Consider the following 21,164-nt stretch of genomic DNA (forward strand, 5'->3'; position numbering starts at 1 on the left):
GCTTACAAATGCATTTATTCATATGCCATTCATAATGTGCCTAAAGCTAAGCACTTAGACACTTTGCTGGATGTAATTAGACTGTGCATGTCATAATGTGAAAACAAATGGAATATTTTGTGTGAGAAAATACTGGAGAAATTAAGCAAGGGTAGCTTCATTGCTATTTTGAAAAAAAAAAAATCAACCTACAAACCTGGGACAACCTTGTATGTGCAAACTTGTATCTGCAACTTAACTTAAATAATCACATTCCTTCAAAGATCACTCCCTTTTTATAGCAAAAAAGTTAAATCCCATATTTAGATATGATTGTGTCACCAGAAATGTCTTAAGTAACAGGAGAAGCTGCAATTGGAAGCAGATCTTTATGCAGATCTGATCAGACTAAAGGGCTTTTCTGACTTTCCACACACAGCAGCAGCATAACATTTCACTCATCAACAGTCCACCAAGGCCAAGCAGGGTTTAGATTAGACATTAGGAAAAAGTTCTTTTTTATCAGGGTGGTGAAATACTGCAACAGGTTGCCCAGAGATGTGATGGAGGCCCCATCCCTGGAGGCATTCAAGGTCAGGCTTGATGAGGGTCTGAGCAACCTGATCTAGTTAGAGGTATCCCTGCTTACTGCAGGGATGTTGGACTAGGTGACCTTTAAAGGTCCTTTCCAACCTAACACATCCTATGATTCTGTGATTCTATGATTTATACTTCTGATGCCTTAAATGCCCTTATTTCATGCCATGTGTCACTTCATTATTAGTGTTCTTCCTAAAAATCCTGAGGAAAACACCAGACTTCTTTCGTGTTGCTGAAATTCATATCCTTGATTTAAGACACATTTGAACAAATCTTGACTTTTATTTATGTTATCAGATTAGAAGTTAATGCCTTACATGAAGTTGAATGGTGAACATAATGTTTTCTTTTTAAGAAAAGGAATAAAAACATTTTACGCTAAATAAAATAGACATTCCTAGCTTTCACTGAACATTAAAACATTATATACACTTGGTCTAGTTAACTTCTCTGCTGGAGAAAGGAAAATGCAGAGCATTTTACTAGTGAGAAATTTGCATATGTATTAGCTTATATGTAACATCTCTGAATTGCCAGGTCTTCAGATCTTTCTTTGGTAAATACACTGTTTAATAAGCTTGAAGCAGTGTGAAGAGTACCCAGTTACTCCACCCCCCCTTGCCCCCCCCAGATTTATGGGACATATTTAAGGGAACACATTTCAGGGAAAGGTGTCTTTTGTCAGTCTTTGCTTCAGGACTTCAGAGTTGTAAGTCAGCATTGCATTTGTGTGTCCCTACATTCAATTTTCTTTTGCTCTTTAACTGGTACACAAACCACTGCAGATACAATTGAACATTAACTTCAGTTCTGAGCTATGTATGTGCTAGGATTAAATCCTAATATTATTAAAATTTATGGGACACTTGACATGCACTTCCCTTGTACTCTTTTCTGTCATATGAATGTAACACTATGTCACATATAGTCATAGCCTACTATTACTAATATGTTGTGATTAGTATCTACAGTGCTTGTAGTCTTTTGAATAAGAGAAGCCCATACAAGTCCCACTGTCATATCTCTCCAGTTTCTATTGTTTAAAAATGGGAAGCCAGGTGGTGAGCAGGATGGGCAAGGACTAAGCATGCAGGCTTGCATGCAAAAGGGGATGAAGAGAAAGAGAACAGCAGCTAATAATTAGAAAGGAGATTAAACCAGGGAGTAGCCTGAGATGACAAGTGACAATAAAGGATTAAAGGGCAACTGAACAGGCAACTAAGGGGTGCAGAAGGGAAAAACATGGTGTCAGTAGTACTGAAAAGGACAATGCAATATCTAAGTCACCATACATGTTGCATTTAGAACTAACCGCGCAAATTCACAGCTGGAAAGAAAAATGTGAAATTCTAGAGCAGGTACAGGTAATACTCGTTTCTTTCTTTAGGAGCGTATTTATATATTTAACTGAATTAAAGTCTATGAGAAAGGTGCAATAAGAAAGAACAAATTCCCTATCATCTCTAAAGCAGAATAGTTTAGCTGAAGACAAAGGAACAATATTATTTCAGCTTCATAGAGGAGTAAAAATTTTAAATGATAAAGCTGAGGATTCAGAATTATAAACAATATGTTTTCAGAGATATATTAGTGCCAAAAGCCATACGCAGTCATAGCCATAATGAATAACTGCTTGGTAATTTAAATAGAAAAAATTACATTAAAACACAAAACTTAATGATTTCTTAATGCAAAAATGTCAAAGAGAAAAATTCAGAAAGAGGAAGCACATGATAATGATTATATAAATTATCCTAGTTAGCAGTTAGTTTTGGAATGAATGCATATTTTGTGTGATATATACTGTTGCACCACAGTTTGTTCAATCAAGTTACTTTCTAATTTTCAAATTTTGAAACATAATATGTAATTAAGTTCTACTTAATATCCTCTATTTAGCTATTGCTTTAACTAAGGCCAGATGGACTGCAATTAGATTTCAAATGGGAACATTTAGTACTTTCGAAATTAAAATGGTTATTCTAATTCTTCATGAAAATGATAAAAACAGGGGTGGGAGATAAAACATGCAAAAGTCTTAGACAAACCACAGTACACTTAAAAAGGAAAAGAAGGCCCTTTTGCAGTTGCTCTCAGAAGAGGTGAAACGTTTTTTTAAATGTTTTCTATTGTGATAGAAGATAAATAAATCAAAGATACAATAAAGACCATAATAGCTTTTTTTTTCTTTAGTAGAGCACATCTGTACTGCTTGCTAACTTTTTAAAAATGCAATGAAGGAAGCAGAAAATACATTTACTAGAATGAACCAGGCCCTACTAGTGTATTGTTTAAGATGCATAAAATGTCTGCAGAAGGGGTGACCCAGCAGTCCTTTCACATCTTTGAATTCCATGGTAGCGCACCTCTGTTAATGAAGCTGATAAAGTAAAAGAAATGGATGGATGGATGGATAGAAAAGTGAGGAAGCAAAGCAACAGTGCTCTGTGTACATCCCATATTTTCTATTGCATATTGAGTCTTAAGACTGTTGAGTCTTTACTGAATGTAGCCATGGCTTTTTCCCCAATCATTTTTGTTCTTTACTCTGGCTTTTCAGTCTCTTATGTTTGGTTCATTATGGTAGACATAGATGGGTATTTAAAAGGTAGAAAACATTATGCCACCCTTGTAAATTCCTCCTGAAGTTAGTCCACATGCAGGAAAGGAGGAGACTCACAAATAGCGAAGAAGAAAAAGGAGAAAAAGGAGAAAAAGAAGAAAAAGAAGGAAGGAAGGAAGGAAGGAAGGAAGGAAGGAAGGAAGGAAGGAAGGAAGGAAGGAAGGAAGGAAGGAAGGAAGGAAGGAAGGAAGGAAGGAAGGAAGGAAGGAAGGAAGGAAGGAAGGAAGGAAGGAAGGAAGGAAGGAAGGAAGGAAGGAAGGAAGGAAGGAAGGAAGGAAGGAAGGAAGGAAGGAAGGAAGGAAGGAAGGAAGGAAGGAAGGAAGGAAGGAAGGAAAAGGGGAGAGGGAAAGGGGGCAATGGATTTGGGCTATGGAAGAAATGGAACTCATACTGCTCTTTTGCCTGGTTTGTTTGTACATATTGTAAAAACTACTTTGCAGGATGTTTGCAGTTGCTAGAAATTCACACACTTGCTTTTGATACTAATAATATTCCTGTATTTTAAGTTCAAAGAAGGAAAAAAAAAAAACCCAAGTATTGATCTTTCTGAATGAGCATGTTAACTTCCAGCAGTGATCTGTATCTATCTATCTATCTATCTATCTATCTATCTATCTATCTATCTATCTACTTATCTGTATGTGAAAATAAAAAAATACATTTAGAATTTTAAAATTGTAAATTTCATGTTTTATACTTTGAAACAGTAAAGTATTTCTTAAGTCTAAATTTTTAACTTCACACTATGGAAGAATTATATCTGGTGTGGTGATTTGACGTGGCTGGAGGCCAGATGCCCACCAAAGTTGCTCTATCATTCCCCTTTTCAGCTGGAAAAGGGAGAAAATATATATTGAGAGGTTTAGGAGTAGAGACAAGGACAGGGAGAGATTATTCTGTGATCATTGTCTTGGTATAAATCCTACCCAGGAGATCACTGCTCAGGTATATGAGACTCAGAGTATGTCTACCCAGCTCTGCCTCTTTAAGTACTCTGGTACACATGGGAAAGGAAGAAAGAAGCACAGATGGACCAAGTTGTCATGTAACTGTAGACAACTTTATATTTGTATCATTCATTTGAGGGCTGTGCTTATGTCCTATGCAACAAATGCTAATTATGTCTACAGATGGGAATACCAAGTATCCATAGCAGAGGTTTAAAATGGAACAGAGTGGCTGGAACCTTAATGTTCACAAATGTGAAGCCTATGCACATTGTAGTGTAGAAATCTCTAACCAACTGCTCTACTTAAGCTGCTAAGTAAATAAATTTGAGACCATATGACACTGAGTGCTGTATTTCTGCTCTTATGGCTGCAGCACTCAAATTCTTACATGTCAGACTGATTTCACATTTTACATAGGACCATAATGGAACAAAAGGTAGGAGCAAGATCATTGTATGGATATGTCCAGAAACATAGCAATATTAATTAATTACAATGCATTATATTAATTAATTTAAATTATCTAAATGAATATAAACACAAACACATTTTTGCAAAGAAACACATTCTTCAGATTGCATGCAGATGGTAATTTTACTCTTCTTCAGGAGATATTTTTGAATATTTTTTTCAATGCTTCTAACATTCACATATTTAATTTAATATTCTTCTTTTGTTTAAGACAAAAAACCTAAGGGGAAATAAAAATTCCCTTCAGCTATTCAAGTACCAAAATCCAGGTGGTTTTGAGTTTAATGTATTACTATTACCAAGTCCCTGGAGGAGTGAAGGGAATAGTTCTTTCCAATATGTAGAAGGGAAAGTGTATTGTTATGAGGAAACTGTGGAGAGGCAAAGAAGTATAAAGATGCATACCAATAGAATTTTGTTTTTACCTTCAATTTATACTGCATAATTGAGGACATTTACTCTTCAATGAATCAACATTAATATTACTGTCACATAGGGCCTGATCAACCTTCCAAAAGGCAGAAGGAGTGGAAAGTTAAGGATCTTTAAATATATTTTTTTAATGCTTTTCTGCTGTGGGATTTTAAAACGTTGAGGTTTTTTATACTAGTTGAAGGACTTTTGACCTTCACAAATTAATGAATTATAGATATAAATGAAGTAAGAGGAATGTAACAAAGACTGTATTGGCTGGAGAGACAATAAAAGTTATACTTTCAGAAGCATTCCCAGTTGAAGATATAATATTTAGAAATCGACTTGCAATAAGAAATAACTATGACTGGCAAAAAGTGATGGTCAGGTGATATTCATGCATAGAATCATAAATCGTAACAAAAATACATAATCTTTTGGCTATAAATTTATTATTTGAACATATGAATTGCTTACTATCTGTATAAGATTTGGCTGGTTACCTGCCGTGATGAGAGGGAAGAATGCTGCCAATCAAAGTGATTGATAAAGCACTTAAACTTTATTGAAAGCACACACTTTCTTTTATACTATTCCTACCACGTGTCACACATTGTATTTAGGATCATAGAATCATAGAATGGTCTGGGTTGGAAGGGACCCCAAGGATCATAGAGCTCCAACCCCCCTGCCACAGGCAGGGACACCAGTCTCCAGGCCTAGAAATTTTAATTGGTTCTTAACTAAAAATTACATTTACATACTCCACCCATCTTGCAGCCTGGGAATCATGCCTTCTTCTCAGTCCCAGGAACTCTGAATCCTTATCACACCCCCTGCTCCCACATCTTGTGGCCTTGCTGCACGATACACAAGAATACACTGACCGATTGTTGACCCTTCTGTTCGCACCAAGACGGCGTGGGGCCTGGTCTTACTGAGCTACACAGGCAACTGCTTGAACAACTGCTCCATAGGCTCATGGCCTTGCCTCTCTAAGCCATTCTGCAACAGTTACCTACCCCAGGTTTTCTATTCTAATTCCGTTGGAGCCTGTAGAAAATAAAATAGCTCCTTTCAGATAAAATACCCACCATATTTCTCATGACTTGTACCTTAAGCATTACAGAAAGTATTCATGTAGAAAATTAATGTAGAAGACATTAGTTTCTGATAATTTCTATTAATTTATGTTAAAGTTTAGTCTCACAGAGAGATTCGCTTAATATTCATTCTATTTTTTTACATCACCAGTATTTTGACATATTTTCATTTGATATTCATGCAACATCTTAAGTGCAGATTAATTGAATATTTTGAAAAAAACCCTTTATATTTCAGTAATTTGTCAAAGAAAAATACTGCTATTCTTTCTATATGAAAATATTTATTCTCCAAGAAATATAAAAAATAGATTACCTTTCACATTATAATTGTGATGGTCAGTTCATACAGGTTTTCCACTTGTTAGAATAGCACACACCCCTGCATCTAATTACAAATGTCTTAATATAATTTAGCCTAGATTGCAGCAACTCTGCAAAATGTGCTTGTGGAACTTTGAGTTTAAAGGATATGAGTAGATTATTTAATGTTAAGATAAGGGTTTTGCAGGAAGGAGTAGATCTAAGTGAGGACACATGAAGAGCTTCAAGATATTTCACTTCAAGACATTTCACTTCAAGAATTTCACCTACAGAGTGATGAAATAGTTGGTCTAAGGATTGTATTAATTTTAGGACTGTGATGTACACTAATTCTCAACTGTTTCCATGGGCTAAAATTTGTGTAGGAGTTGCAATATACTAGATGCTCTCCTGAACTGTATTTTCTTGTTTAGTTTCATCTGAGGAAAATGCAGTTTTGGCATTCAAAGACTGTTAAACTTGGAAAGTGAGTATCGCTGAGAAATATACTTTCCACCCTCAATTAGGTTGCTCAAATGAGGGTGGAATGAATATAGACCACTGTGGAAAATTAAGACTGTATGTGCACATAACTAATTTAGTTGGGCAATGATGTCTTGGGTTTGTCTAGCAAGGTTTTCATAGCAGGGAGGCTATAGGGGTGACTTCTGTGAGAAGTTGCTAGAGTTCAACAGAGTAAATACCAGCCAGCCCCAAGACAGATATGTCACTGGCCAAGGCTGAGCCCATCAGTAACTCTGGTGGCACCCACTGTGATAACAGGGGAAAAAAAAAAAAAAAAAAAAAAAAGGAACAGTAATTTTTGCAGCCAGAGAGAGAAACTTTGCAGACACCAAGGTCAGTGAAGAAGGAGGGGCAGGAGGTGCTCCAGGAGCTGGAGCAGAGATTCCCCTGCAGCCAATGGAGAAGACCATGGTGAAGAAGGATGTCTTCCTGTAGTCCATGGAGGTTCATGGTGGAGTAGAGATTCCATCTGCAGCCCATGGAGGACCCCACACTGGGGCCAGTGGAGATATCCAAAAGAGGCTGTGACCTGTGGGAATCCAGCATTGGGGAATGTTCCTGGAAGGACCGATGGAAAGCAAGATCCTTGCTAGAGCAGGTTTTCTGGCAAGACTTATGACCCCAGGAGACCCACTTTGGACCAGTCTGTTCCTGAAGGTCTGCATCTCATGGAAGAGACCCATGTTTGGAGTAGTTGGAGAAGAACTGCAGCCTGTGGGAAGGGCTAACATTGCAGAAGTTGGGGAAGGACTGTCTCCGTGAGAGAGGGCCCATGCTGGATCAGGGGAAGAATGTGAGGAGGGAGAAGCAGCAGAGACAATGTGTGATTAACTGACCTCTACCACCGAATCAGAGAACTATAATGTTGGAAAAGACGTTTAAGATCATCAAGTCAAACTGTTTCTGTCCTCTGCTAAACCATATCCCTAAGTACCTCATCTACCCCTTTTTTAAACACATCCAGGGATGGTGACTCAACCACATTCCTGGTCAGCCTGTTCCAGGCCCTGACAACTCTTGCAGTGAAATATTTTTTTCCTAACATCTAATCTGACCATGCCCTGGTGCAGATTTGTGCCATTTCCCCTTGTCCTATCTCCTGTCACCTGGCTGAAGAGACCATCGCCCACCTCTCTACAACCTCCCTTCAGGTAGTTGTAGGGGGTGTTAAGGTCTCCCCTCAGCCTCCTCTTCTCCAGGCTAAACATCCCCAGCTCCCTCAGCCGTTCCTCACAGGATTTGCCCTCCAGCCCCTTCACCAGCCTGGTTGCCCTTCTCTGCACTCGCTTGAGGACCTCAATGTCCTTTTTATGGTGAGGAGTCCAGAACCGGACACAGCACTAGAGGTGCGACCTCACCAATGCTGGGGCACAATCACCTCCCTAGACCTACTGGCCACACTATTTTTTATACAAGCCAGGATGCTGTTGGCCTTCTTGGCCACCTGGGCACACAGTTGCCTCATATTCAGTCTGCAGTCAACCAACACCCCAGGTCGTTCTCTGCCTGACAGCTCTACAGCCAGTGTCCTGCAAGCCTGTAGTGCTGCATGGGGTTGTTATGTTCCATGTGCAACACTCTATACTTGTCATCATTAAGCCTCACATCCCATTGGTCTCATCCCATCAGTCCAGCCTGTTCAGGTTGCTTTGAAGAGCTTCCCTACCCTCAAGTAGATCAGCACTTCTTCCCAGCTTAGTGTCATCGACCCTCATTATCTTGTGTCACTTGGGGGGAAGAGGTAGAGAATTTGAGAGTAAAGTTGAGGCCAAGAAGAAGGAAGGGGTGAGGGAAAGTTTTTTAAATTTGATTTTGTTAGTCTGTTTTGTTTGGTAGTAAACGAGATGATTTCTTTCTTCACTGTGTCTTTTTTTGCCCATGACAGTAATTGATGAATGATTTCTCTCTATCCTTGACCCATGAGCCTTTCAGCATATTTTTTCTCTCCTGTCCAGCTGAGGAGGGGGAGTGATAGAGTGGCTTTGGGGGGCACCTGACCTCCACCCAGAGTCAACCCACCACAAGTGAGTATCAATCTTTCCTTGAGATCATCCTTACTCTATTTCGTCAACAACAGTCTTTTACTATGAGTAATTTTGCTTTGTTATGGGATTATAATTGAGTGACTCAGGAAATCACTTTTCCCTTAATGCTGTCACCTCATAGATCAAACTTGAGCAACTTTATGACAGCCATCTTTTATTCTCTGATCTGATGATGGGAAACTTACTTAGAAGGATAAGCAATCAATAAAAAACATAGAGGAAATTAAGGCAAACAGAGAGAAAGAGAAAACCTTTGCACTGTGAAGGCACAATTATCTATGCTATTCTTTTTTAAAATAATTTTTAATGTGTTTCATCTGAATGAGAAACAATTTATTGCCAGTACCTTGCTGTTGAATATCTAGGCCATCTGAAAAATAATTTGTTATTTGCAGTCCCCTGTAACACTTCAATGACTTATGACAATGTAATCTTACATTTAGCTACACCACTCACTGAAGCTTTTCTGAAGACAATTATTATGAGTAAGGGAGGAAATATAATTAGCTTTTGTAAATACTATTCATGCACTCAGGAGAAACAGGATGGAATTCATGTAGTGCAATACAGGTATCCATGGGGCAGACATCTTTATCCAAGCCAGTCACCCCAGTTCTTTTGCAACATACTGTTTTGAATGTATTTCTATCTCTTTGTTGACAACAAAGGTGTAGCTTAAATACAAGTTTACAATGAATATATGACAATGGAGATGAACAGCAGTTATAAATTTAGAAAATTCTTTGATTCACATATCCTCATTCTTTCATAGAATCTGAAATAAGCCTGTCTATATTAGCTGCTTTATAAGATTTTCTTTAAAAATTAAAATAATAGTAAAAATACACATATAGTTGTAAAAAATTATGGTAAGTAAACATGCACGCAGTTATATATGCCTCTATACAAGTGTGTGTTCTCTGAGTGAGTTTGATGATTTGAAAGAAAGAATAACATAAAGATGACCTTCCAGAAAACACACAGCATACTTTTCAAAAAGGTTTCTAAGTTTGTTACGCATCCACCTATACCTTGGGAAGAAAAAACAGATGCTGGAAGAAGAGCCGGGAATGAACTTGATCACTGTTTCTGAGAAGTGAGATTTCTCCAGCATTCAAAATAATTTCTTTTGTGACTAATGGCAGTTTGGAACCAAAAAGGTTCCATTCTCTTTTTTTTTTTTTAATTTAATGAAGTAGATAAGAAAACACGCTCTCCAAAAGGAAAGTGATCTGATACATGACACAGTCCTGGGGAAAGAATCTTTCTAAACAAATATGTGTAATGATCTAAAAGACTTTAACTTCTTTTTTAAATAGTTTTTAAGAGCACACCTAAAAATAATTTTTTTTCTGTGTATTTATTAAAACTTTAGTATAATATGGAAATCAGATTCTTCTATGAATTAAGATGTTTCTAAGAAGTTCTACATAGTTTCTTTAAATTTTTTAAGTTTTTGAGTTATTGGCAGTAATTCACCTAGCTCCCAGTAGCATTGACAGACTCCAGAAGGAGTAGGAGACATTAGTTTCAATTTTTTGTGGCAATTTAAAAGGCAGCATAAACCCCTCATATATATGTGAGTATATATATACATTTGCACATATGTAATGAATATGTAGAGAAATGCTATCTATTCTATGTATACATACACACAAACACACACACACATGTTTAAGCCAGGAATTTGGTGTGTATTTTGAGGTTTTTCTGTTAAAAACAGATTGGAATATACGGTAAAGAACATACAGATGGCTAGCATAAAGGTAAACAGTGTCACACCATTACTGCAATCACTAGTGTTTTCTTTGAAATGTAACCTGGGGGTTGGTCTAACGATTTACAATTAAGCAAAATGAAGGAATAGACAATGAAGACAGCAGACTAAGTTGCAACCATCTGTGCTTTATGCAACGATATTCACTGTCATCTTGTTCTTAAAGCTTCCCAGATAATTTCCCATGGTTACTTTTCCTAATTATTATTTTTTTTAACATGTCACATTTTTTTGTTTTTCATCTTAAGGAAGCACTCGGATAAAGGAATGGTGTAGATAAGTGGACCTTTGGGATTAGAACCAGAGGTGTTACAAAATTAGACAGTTTAATAGAACAGACACCAGCTTCTAACCAATATACTCTTCCCAATAGTTCCTTCTACAAGTTCCTTAAAAAAAGAAAAAGTTATTTACCCCAAAGAAAGGAATACTAAAGACAACATAGCCAAAAATTGATAAAGATAGGGTTTAAAAAATATTGCAAGTGAATTAAAAAAAAATCAAAACCCACACAAATAGAAAAGCTGGTGTGTCTATTTCTCTAAAACTCTGCTACTGTGTCCTAAATTCTATGAAAGGGTAAAAAAAAAGATGAGAGAAATTATGAATTAAAATAATCCATCTGTTACAGTGGAAATAACAGCGTGTGTTTGTCTTCCCTGCTAATAACCATCAAAGGTTGGCAATTATGTGACTGAGTTGCAATTACATACTTGTTCTGTGCAAACAAAAGAAACCCAAAACAGGTCCAGGTTTCATCATCAGGATATTCAGTTCAAGAGCAATGTATGTATACATTTGGTCCAACTCTAATCCCCAGCTGATCAATCTTAGCGTATCGTCTAGTAAACTCCTAATACTCAACCTTCATGACTGGGTGTCTTACACAACTTCTACTGTTTCTGCTTCGCTGTGCTCATCAAACAGAAGGCCAGCCAGAGCATGGCAGAAGCATGTCCTATCCAGTCACACTGATGAATCCTAGGTTTTAAAATACATTGGTATTACTTAATGAACCATAGAATCATCGAGTGGTTTTGGCTGAAAAAGACCTTCAAGATCATCAGGTCCAACCGTCAATCCAGCGCTACTAGGTCTAACACTAGACCATGTTCCTAAGTATTTCATCCAACCTTTCCTTAAATACCCCAAGGGACGGTGATTCCACCACCTCTCTGGGCAGCCTGTTCCAATGTCTAGCCACTCTTTCTGAGAAGAAATCTCTCCTAATTTCTAACCTGAATGTCCCCTGGGGAAACTTGGAGCCATTCCCTCTTATTCTATCTCTCAGTACCTGTGAGAATAGGCTGAACCCCACCCGGTTCACCACAGCTTCCTTTCAGATAGTTATAGAGAGCAATAAGCTCTCCCGTGAGCCTCCTCTTCTGCAACTAAACAGTCCCAGTTCCCTCAGCCATTTCTCATAAGACTTGTGCTCCAGACCCTTCAACCAGCTTTGTTGCCCTTTTTTAGGCAAACTCCAGGTCCTCGTCTTTCTTGTAGTGAGGGGCCCCAAACAACACAGTATTCAAGGTGCTGCCTCACCAGAGCTGAGTACAGGGATTTGATCACCTCCTTGGTCCTTCTTAGCTACCTGGGCACACAGCTTGCTCATGTTCAAGTGAGTGTCAACCAAAACCCCCAAATCCTTTTTCTCTGTATAGCTACCCAAGCCTGTAGCTTTGCCTGTGTTGTTACGACCATAGTGCAGGACCTAGTACTTAGCCATGTTGAACTTCATGCTGTTGGCCTCTGATCATCGATCCAACCTGTCCAGCTTTCCTCTGAAGGGCCTTCCTACCGTCCAGAAGATCCACACTTCCCCCCAACTTGGTGTCATCTGCAAAGCTACTGAGGGTGCACTCAATTCTCTCATCCAAATCATCAATAAAGATATTAAAGAGGATGGGCCCCAGTACTGACCCCTGGAGAACACAATTTGTCATTGGCTGCCAGTGGGATTTAACTCCATTCACCACCACTTTCTGGGCCCAGCCATCCAGACAGTTTCTAAAGCAGTGAAGAGTGTACCTGTCCAGCTTCTCCAGGAGAATATTTTAATATTTTAAAATTTTCAAATAAGCAAGCCCTGTTTGTTGCACAGTTCTCCCTTTCCATTTAAGCTTCTCTGAAAAATCTATGTGTGTCCATAATTTGTTCTGGGACTTATCAACCATGAGAAGCCTGAATCTTCCACAGAAGTATAACGTGAAGTACAATGTCAGTGAATTAAGTGCTAAAGACCCAAACAAAATTATAAATAAATAAATAAATAGATAGATAGATACATTTAATAAAATGTAGGGCACAATATTTACTTAATTGGATATAGTTTGAATACAAGTCCTCAAAAACAGACCTTTCACATTGATACTATTTAGACACTAAATTATATGAAAGATGAACATGTATTTACCTTAAAGAATAATTTTAATAACTGTTTCTGCAAGATAATGGCTCCATTGGTATAAAAAATTCCAAAATTCTAAGAGATGATTAAATTAGCTAAACCTTATGAGACTGAATGACAAACTACTGGGAGGCTAGTTCAAGTTGGTTAGGATTATAGTAATGAGAAAGAATTTCATGAGGGTTTTTTAATTCCCTTGGAGAGGCTAGTAAATAGGATAGCTTTTTAAATAATTGAAAGGTGTCAAACTGGAAAGAAAAAGTTAAAAGCTGGTACTATAAAGAAGATTTCTTTGATCTGGACTAGTTTAACATTTTTTCCTGTAGACCATTGATGAGTGATAGCTATAAATACTGATCATTTCACCTCAAAAGTGGCATTTGAAGTAACTATAACGTTAAAGTGAACTGAATCACTTCACTTAGGTTCACTGTCAGTCAACCCATACTTCCTCTCCATAAACATAGCTGTATCTGATTTAAAGGTAATAATGCTAAAAAGCTATTTTATGTTTATGTAGATCTCACCAGAGCAGATTTAAGAGTAGAATTGTGATCAATATAACCTTGTCTACAAATCACATTAAGAAAATAAATTCTATACCAGTATATTAGGTGAGACCCTCATGAGATGTACATCAGGATTCTGCTAAGTTAACTTCACCAGACAAGTTTATTTTAATATATTTTACTATCTTTATGCAGTTGATTGATGAGTGAAATAAGTGGGATACTCTGATCCGTTACTCATGGACAAGGAGTATTCTACTACAAATATGAAGGCTGAGGGCAGCATTTTGAACTCCCTATGCTCATATCCTTATGAGGATAGGGAATTCAAAATCTCGGAGAAAGATCAATAGTAGAACCACAGCTCTGGACTTCAGGAGAATAGATTTTAATTTGCTCTGGGAATTTAAACTTGTTTGCCCAGATTCACTGGGAAACTGCAATGGAGAGCAAAGGGCCACAGGAGCCATTTGTTTATAAAAGACAACCTCCTCACACCACAAGAATTTTAATGTGCAGAAAGCTGTGCAAATTTAGCAGACAGCCAGCACAGATGACCAGGAAACTCCCCACTGAGCTCGGCCACACACACACACACTCACACACAAGTAAGGAAACAGAAAGTTGAAACAGAAAAAGATTTTCAGGTAGAATAGAGAGACATTGCCAAAAGGCTGGATCTAAATCTAGAAATGTTTGTGAGGTTCAAGAAGAGCTACTGTAAGATCAGCAATTAAAGAGCTAAAGAAAGGCTAAGAAAAGTAGCTTCTTTTCAATGAAGATTCAACTTTCTGCTCAATGTTCTGTCCAAGGACATGGAAAATATTAAGGAATACAGTACTTTCCTTGCCTTAGTGTTCCCTGCTAAAGTTCATCTTCAAGTCTTCCTGAGTCTAGTATAAGAGTTTGTAGTAGAATGTTGTAATATGTGTAAATAGCCATTACTATGCCACTTGAATTTCCAGCGGAGTTATAATTCGTAAATTTTTAACATAGCCATGACCAAAAATGTGCCAAGCATAAAAGAAGTTGATTATATACAATTTCTTGAAAAAATTAAGTTTGTACCAGCGGGGGGGGGAGGGGGGGGGCGGAAGTTGCTGCATTTATATAATCCAGATTTCGCACATGAGCCTTTTCATGAAAGTAAAAATATCTAAATTTTTAGATACTCAGGTACATCATCTAGATTGGCAATTTATATATCTTTAAGGTAATATTTGTGTGTGATGTTCTTACAGAATAATCTCTAAGTACATTGCAGGATAAATAATACTGACCCGTGGAAAAAGCGAGTTTTTAATGTTATGAGGAGTACAGGAAAAAATACCATAAACTGGAATCATTGTGAGATTAATAAATGCATTAGTTTGGACCTTTCGTGATGCTTTTGTTCCTACTGGTGAAATAAATTAAAAATTTACAGAAATAAATTCTGAAGTTCCAGTGCAGGATTCAGACAGTTAATGATGAACGTTATAAGAGTTAAAATTTCTTTATAATTTTAAATAAATAAATAAATACACCCTCCTCCCCCCACCCCGAAATTATAGTCATATTGTCACATGGAATGTTGAGTTGTACTCAATACCTTTAGTTCATCCCAGGTGATTGAATGTTTCTGAATAACTGTCTTAAAAATCTTCAAGTCAAAATTCAGTTTGCATTAAAAGTGGGCACTATGGAAATCAGTATTCCTTTGTTTTTAGGTAGAAGCTACAAGTTTGGCATTTTGTTGACTTAAATAGGTAAACTAATTACTAATAGAGGATTCTGAATGGTGTGAGCTGATTCAGCTTTTAATATTTAAGTGCCTGGACTCTTTAGGTTATATATACCATTTAAAGCAGGTAATCATAAATACATATTGAAATAAACTATTTCCCATCATACACACTTGATGATAATTTATGAAAATTTGGAGTAACAAACACATATACATACTGGATTAGTGAATACTCTGAGACCAAGATTAAAAGCTAACTTTTATTTTCTAATGAAAAGATAATGCAAAATAAAGACAAAATATTTTCATACTTCAAAAAATTACTTAAAATATAGTTGATTACAATTCTGGATTATATTTTTAGCCTATCTTTAAATGCTAATAATCTTCAAGTCTATATTGAATAGTTCTTAAGCAAGCTCAGAAAGGGCAAAATGCTTTCATGCATATTAATAAAAAAATACAAGCATATCAGTCAAGTTGTTTTGTGAAAACTAGTTCAATCAGACAGTGAAAACTTAAAATGTATTATTACTCCTATAGTGCAGAATGGGTAAAATCCAAACATTAGCATATACCTAGGAAAACCAGTATAACAGTAAGTGAAAAATAGCCTTTCCACTGGGATTACATTTGGAAATAAGTATCCTAAGGACTTTTTCAGATATAGATTACATTTAAACTTGTTGTTCTTGATGGCCACTAATAAATTTGTCCTTTGTGACTTACTTCTGATCCTGTTTTAATTCCATTATATTTTTGGCTGTTATGCACACTATGGAAAACTTCACAATTTAATTATGTCAAGCATGAAGAAAGGCCTTCAGATCATTCATGATTTATTTTAATTTAGACACCCGATATATTAATTTGCCTCTTTCCTAAAGTGATAATAATTCATTTGGCAGACAATATTTTATATGTGTAGTTATGACATTTTCCTCCATTAGCTTCTTTGCATTTATTGACATGAAATTTTATTTTCATTCTGCACTAGGGGCATTTTTGCTGAAAGATCTCTGTGATCATATATCTTCAATAATTAAAAGTTATCAGGAAACTTAGTCTCATTATTTATTGTTTACCAGAACATTAACAAATATATCAAGCAGCACAGTTTTCAGATAGTTACAATGGTAAATTCCCTCCAAAGTGAAAGCATTACTGTTGCTCATACCTTATGTTTCCTACCATGTCTTAAGTTACTAACCTTACACATGACTTTCTGTTACCTTATTTTGTTGGGGTTTTTTTAATCCTTTAGAAATTAAGGCCATTGTCAGGTTTTGGAACTTTGAGTGCCTTACAGTTCGATGACACAGATCAATGTGCTATTTTCTTTTCTGTTGAATTCTGAAGTAGGATTTTCTGATTAAAATATAAGTTAGTTCTTTCCCACTTAATATGATGTATAAAGTAATTTGATATTTTATCAAATATGCCGATTTACTTTCTGTATCTTCCCCTTCAGTGCTGAAGTCCTTTCTCACAAATGTGCTATTAAATGTAATAAATTGTACTTTCTACCAAGGCTTGCTTAAATAGATAGGATGATGACATTTGCGTTAGAGTTCCTTCAGTTCCTTTTGAGATCTGTTTCCTTGATGTGGTGGTTTGACCCTGGCTGGAGGACAGATACCCAACAAAGTCACTCTATCACTCCCCTCCTCAGCTAGACAGGGGAGAAAATATATATTGAGAGGCTTAGGAGTCGAGGTAAGGACAGGGAGAGATCATTCAACAACTAGCATCACAGGCAAAACAGACTCAATATGGAATAAAATACATCTAAATTATTATCCAATCAAAACAGAGTAGGATAATGAGAAATAAAATCAAATCTTAAAGCACCTCCCCCCCACCCCTTCCCTCTTCCTGGGGTCAACTGTTCCCAACTTCTCTACCTCTTCCCCCTGTGTGGTACAGTTGGATTAAGAACGGGGCTTGAGGTGAATTGATCATGCAAATATTTATCTGGTTCATGTTTCTTTTATTTCTCATTTATTAGCTGCACCCACCTGAAGGAAGATTTCTTGCTTTTGTTTGTTCATATACGTTTGGCAGATTTTTGCTAAGATGTTTTCTTGGACTGTCCTACCATGTGTTTATATTTAACTTGCTCGATATGTCCAAGTAGGACACAGGAACATCATAAAATCGTAGATGAGATGGGAAGAGTAAATTTATTTTTGTTAAATACCCAGTGCAGCACCTGGGCAGAGGTATAAAAGTGAGGACACAGACACTGAGGAGCTCTGTCCATGCTAGAGGATCACTGAACCTGCCAGTTCCACCTGTATTTGAGAGATTTGTGCAGGTGTATTTTACTACTGTGCTTTGATCTTTCCTACATCAGGGCAGGAATCTCAAGAATCTTCAATAGAGTGCTTCTAAGGCTATCACAGGCCATCTAAACATAGATGTTCTGCTTGTCAAACACACAAGGCTAAACAACAATTAGTATGATAAATGTGTTTTTTTGACATCTCAGCTGCAGGTCACTTGAGCATATTTACAATCCTCTTCAACAATCTTCTGTTATTTTCCCACACTAGAGTTTATGACCCTGTCTATTTTTCTCATTTGGATAACACTGTCACATCTTAATATAGCTGTCTTTTCTCTCTTCTTGAAGCCTATTGGATTTTGAAGGGTTTGTGATAGGTAGCATATATCTACTCTGAATTTCTAAAAATTCAACTTTACACTGCCTTCATTTTCTCTCTAAGATAACGTTAACCTTTCAGATATTCTTTTTAACTACCTTCCTCAATTTTACATACACTTTTAAAATGAAAGTTATGTAGCAGCCTTTGGCCTCCTCAGGGATGTCCTTGGTAGAACACCATGGGACAAAGACTTGGAGGGAAAAGGGGCCCTGGAAGGCTGCTTTGTATTCAAGGATCACCTCCTCCAACCTTCTCCAAGGAAGTTTGCTATGTGGAGTTTAACTGGGTTCCCAAATCTATGCAAAATTAAATACACCATAGCAAAAAACTAAATAATTGAATGAAGAAAAATGAGATATGGTGATCCTTAATGATAAAACAGATTGTCCCCAGAAAGGCACCAAACAACCTATGTCTCAATAGGGAAGGATCTACTAATAGAAATGTTTTGTTGACTGCTCCTTTAATGTGGCTAGAGTGAAAAACTATGAGAGCCCAGACACGATTTGAAGCATGAAAATCTAAGAATGCATGGGTGCATAACAAGTCTCTCTTATTAATTATAATATTCACTGTTAAAATTTGTTGGTGTTACTGAAATGCAATAGAGTAATAAAGAAGGAAATAATAGTAGCATTTCTACAGCTGAAATTCTAGTAAAGATAACAACTTTAACAGCAATTGTTTGTCCTGCATGATTTTGTATTATCTACTATCTGCAACTTTTATTTTTTGGCATATATAGGTAGTTTTCCTAGCTCAGTCTCTTCCAAGAGAATTTTAGTGCTAAAATAAAATAAATTCAAGCATTTTCATGTGTGATCAAAATTATCCTCCGAAATTAAAACATGCTGTGTTCATTTTTAGTGTAGGGCACATTCAAGTTGTTTAGGAAGATCTCTGATGCCTGAGAAGTGTATATAGAATACATCAACATTTTAAATAAAATATGGAAGACTTCAAAGTAATACCTAAAGGTTATATCTATCTATTTTTTTCTAGTATTCCACAGATTTACCATCCTCATACAATGACCAAAAAACATATAAGGCACATTCTGGTTTTAAGAGTTTTTAAAAAGTATATCTTATGAAATATTTTGATACTTAGTAAATATTGAATCTCCCATATAAGGTAAGTCACCTTATTAATTCATGACTTTTTTCCTCTTGTCTCAGGAGTAGGTAAGAAAGCTATTTAAATGTCATCACTTCTTAAAGAGAAAATGAGAAAATATTAATTGCGCTACTAAATTTATTAGTTGCATTTTAATTTCAGAACCATAGAAACAATTTCTTGTGTTTAATGATTTACTATATGTAAAATAGAACCAATGAATGTACATATCCTCAAAACACTTTCCTCAAAGAAGGAGAACTCATTCCTTGTATTTCCCCATTATTCCTTCTTCACTTAGTCATTTCTATCTTTTCACCTCCTTTGGTCCTTATCCTATGAATTTAACAATATGTTTCAAATAGTTCCTTTAAAATATTCCAGGGTAAGCTTTACACAGTCCCAAAATTTTCTGTTCTGTATCCCAGATCTTTCTTCCCCTGGACTCCCACAATAAATCTTATGATCATTTAGGTAATACACTGTCTTAGTTTGCAAAGCATTCTAGAAATTTAGTTCCGTCTTTTGAATCATCATGTTGGGTTTTGCAGTGGGAATAATAGCCTAATCATGCTGCTTTTCTGATTTCACGAGTAGACAATTCAGGGTTGTCTGGTTTTGCTGACTGCATTACCTAGGTTTCTGCAGAAACTTCCCACGTCCAGTCGTATCGCTCTTCAGCAATTATCAGGGAAGTTCGTATCAGAAATAAAGTCCTTTTTTCTAAAAACTTTCTCTTTAGAACTGTCTGGGAAATACTGAACTGTCTTCTGTATCTGAACTTTCAAAAGGAAAATTCTGTAGAATACATTTCTGAGAGAAGAATATTTTGAATTAGGAGAAACAAGGTTTTTTGGTGCATTTTTTGGGGGGTTGTATTTTTTTTTGTTTGGTTTGGTTTGAGTTTTTTTTGTGATGGGTTGTGTGGATATTTTTCATTCTGATAAGACAAAGTATCTCTAGCATATCAGTGAATCTCAGTAATATATGCATTAAATTAAACTGTTTGGTAGCCAAGATTCCTTGCTATTTAGAAAAGGAAGTTAAGTCCAGGTCAAAAGCAAAGGAAGTGAATACTTCAAATAAAACTGTCTAGGCAATCCACAAATTTAACTGTCTAGACAGGTATTTAGGAAAAACACGCAATCTCTTGTGAAAATTGTAGCAATATCAATACAATGTACAACACACCAAAAAGAAATTTTACATTTTATCCACACCTAATATGAGAAACTATCATATGGTAGGGTAGTATATCACCAAGTTAACACTTTACGAAAAAGAAAAAAAGAAACAAACAAAACCACACAACCCTGTCTACAGATTTATTTGCCTTTAGGGTTTTTTCTTGAGGTTTATGATTAAGTGCTTCTTGGTAAGGGAAATATGAAAATAAACTGACTTTGAAAGGTTATTTTGCTGCTTTCTTATCATAACTGTTATCTTTTAATTTATTGATATGAAACATTATAATAACAATTATATATTCAGAATGTAAATCTAATACATTTTGTAGTCAAATGACAGCTATCCCGGAGGCAAAATGCTTATCATGCAGGCACTGTAAAATATGTGTTTGCTTCAGTCTTTTGGGATTCCTCAATATACAACCTAGATCTCAGCTGAAAAATGTAATAGGAATTTCATTTCATAGATGTCACCAGGGAGTAAAATAGATATGTCTGACTGAATAATATTTACATGGAGTTCTCTTTTTGTATTCTTCGAGTCTTTGAACTTACCAAGCAAAGGCTTAATCAAGGACTTAAAAAATGTTTGTTAAGACATGTCCAGATGCTATTGCATTTGAAAAGACAGTTGCAAAGAGAATCTCAAGTATATTATGTTTAAGACATCTTGCTGGGATTAAAAATGAAAAATCTTCAAATAAATGTAGATGATCATAGTGAAAAATTAATTTATGAGATTTCTGAGCTCTTTGAC

This window comes from Gallinula chloropus, assembly GCF_964237585.1.
Source record: "Gallinula chloropus genome assembly, chromosome: 1".
In the NCBI taxonomy this organism is placed as follows: Eukaryota; Metazoa; Chordata; class Aves; order Gruiformes; family Rallidae; genus Gallinula; species Gallinula chloropus.